Source organism: Lagenorhynchus albirostris, chromosome 6 (genome assembly GCF_949774975.1).
Source record: "Lagenorhynchus albirostris chromosome 6, mLagAlb1.1, whole genome shotgun sequence".
NCBI classification, from domain to species: Eukaryota; Metazoa; Chordata; class Mammalia; order Artiodactyla; family Delphinidae; genus Lagenorhynchus; species Lagenorhynchus albirostris.
In genome coordinates, this window is record NC_083100.1 from 40,234,317 (window position 1) to 40,236,914 (window position 2,598).

The window sequence follows — 2,598 nt, forward strand, 5'->3', positions numbered from 1 at the left end:
GGTAGATACATTTTATCATGTTAAAGAAGTTTTTTTTTCTTGGCTAGAACTAAAGTCTCTAAGTTCACACCATACTCAGCTACTTATGTGTATGAGACTTTGGGCAAGTTATCTAAATTTCTTGTGCCTCAATTTCCTCTTCTGTAGATGGAATAGCAATTGTATTTATTACACCAGATTGTGGTGAGATTAATTGAATCAATAAATGTAAAGTTAGAACATTACCTGCTTCACAGTACTCAATATATGTTTTTTTTTCTTAGACTATCAGATTTTTGTTACTTTTTTCTCAAAAAAAAATGTCAATATAATGCAAAATGAAAATCAAGGGTCTATGGCATATCATTCTTTTTAAAAGGTGGTTTCCTTTTTTCCCCCATAAGACACACTAATTTATTGAAGCCATAATCTCTTGACATTTTAACTTTTAAGTTCACTCTGTCTATAAAGTATACTCAGATTCCCTGCTGACATGCCATGACTATGCTGAAAAACTTAGCAACAGTATGAGTAAATTTCACACAATTACTAATCTCCTAAGAATGTACAGTGTTATCAGTTAGGAAACAATTGTGCGAAAGTCTTTTTTTTTTCCTTTTAAGTTTGGTGTAGGTGGAATAACAAGTTTCTGATCTAAAACAAATAATGCATTGCTTCTATAAAGGTGACAACATGTAAGGCAGTTCAAAGAATGCTGACTAACCAAACAAAATGCAGTTATTGGATTATCTTGCTATTCATATCAGCTTACCTTGTTTTAACACATTGCTCTTAAATCCATACAGCACTTCATTTTACAGAGTAACCCCACTCTTGATTAATCTGTTCTAAAGTGCCAGTATTATTTACACATTTTTTTAAGCCCAAAGTCTGGCCAGTTGTGGCATCAGGTGAGGATGTCATCCAAGCTCTATTATCATTTACATTTACCAAGGAATATTCTGGAAGTTCAGCACTTGTCCCTGGTCCCCGAAGGTTCACCTGTCCATTGGCAGTGCTAAACTGAGGAGCATTCCAGCTCTGGATCCATGATATGGAGCACGGAAAAGAGCTCATTTGGTAAGCTTGGTGGACAGGCTGAGCCTCAGCTTTCTTCTGAGAAGTCACTTGATCCAAAAAGTCCTGTGTTGATGTGGCAGAAGCATGGTTTGTCTCATCACCTGTAAACAGTATTCACACTGGTAAGGTTTTTCTCCACTATGAGTTCTCTCATGCCTTTCCATATAATATTTTTGAATGAATCTCATCCCACATTCATCACATTGAAATGGTTTTTCACCTATATGAATGAAGACATATCTCTGTAAGTGATAGTTGATTCTAAAGGCAGCATTGCAGTGCTCACAAACATGAGATTTAGGGGGTTTCCAACCAAGTGATCCATCTTCATTTATTGTAAGGATTTTTGCAGGAGAACATTGTTTCCATTTCTTCTTTTTCTGTAAGTCCTGGCTCTCTGATTTGTTTTTTGTCTCTCATCAGTTGCTCAGATACATCAGTAAAAGTAATTTCCTGCTTTACACTTATAGGGACATTAAGTGCATACTGTAGACCTTGAGGAAGTCTTTCATGTGTTTCGATCTGCTCTTCATCATTTTTCACTGTCTCCTCATGGACCATGAGTTCATCATGTGATATCATATCCTGTTGTCTCATTTCACTTTCTTGTTAACACTTCATCTGCAGCAAGCATCTCCTGGTGAGGCATACTCCAATCTTGAAGCACTGACTCCTGCAGCTCTCCAGACATGGTAGACTGGCCAGACACTCCACCCATTACAACCATTGCCCTGGAAGACGGCATTTCAACTATGCTGCCACATTTAAATAATCCTTCCAGTTTGTCGTCAATGTTCATGCTTAAGTATAACTGCCTGAGACTAATGTAAAAATGAAGACTTCAAGGAAGGGAATGCTGTAGAGTTGAAAAAGAAATCATGGTTGAGTTTCTACCTTTCATAGGCTTCAGAGACCCTCAATACCACCTCAGTCACATATGCCATCCAGTTCTTCTACAAAATAGGTCAGGCAAATGCCCATCCTGCCAGATCACTTGGCCGAATTTCCAAGCTGTTGATTCCTCCCTCTATCTGCTGGTGGGTGCCGAGGTCACCGACTGCAGGAGGTGGCAGCTTCAACCTTTCTAGGGGCCTTAAGAGGAGGGGAAGGGGGGAGGGGGGAGAACTTTTGCTGTGGTAGCTTCATCAACAGCTCCCACCCCTGCGCCCTTCTCCTCTTCTTCCCCGTTAATATATGTTAGTCATTTGTTTATCAAGTATTTTCCTTCATCTACCAATAAAATTACAAGTTGTTTTTGTTTCTTTAATTCATTAGTGTAATGCAGTACATTAGATGATACCTTAAAACTCAATAATCCACATGTTCTTGGGGTAATATGCCCTAGGAATTAATTAATTATTATTGTAATTTGAACTGATTTACTAGTATTTTTAAGGTTTTTTACATCAATATTCACAAATGAGAAAATACATAACCTTCTCTTTTTTATATATCATTTTAAAGTTTATATATTACTGTAATGCTTTCTTAGTAGATTAAGGAAGTTATAGATTTTACTTTTAAAATTAAAAACAATAA

At 37.0% G+C, this 2,598-nt stretch overlaps 1 pseudogene; it reads right to left on the reverse strand.

The window, feature by feature from the left end:
* Positions 1–789: 789 nt before the first annotated feature.
* Positions 790–1,967, reverse strand: LOC132521517 (zinc finger protein 148-like; annotated as a pseudogene).
* Between the last annotated feature and the right edge of the window lie 631 nt (positions 1,968–2,598).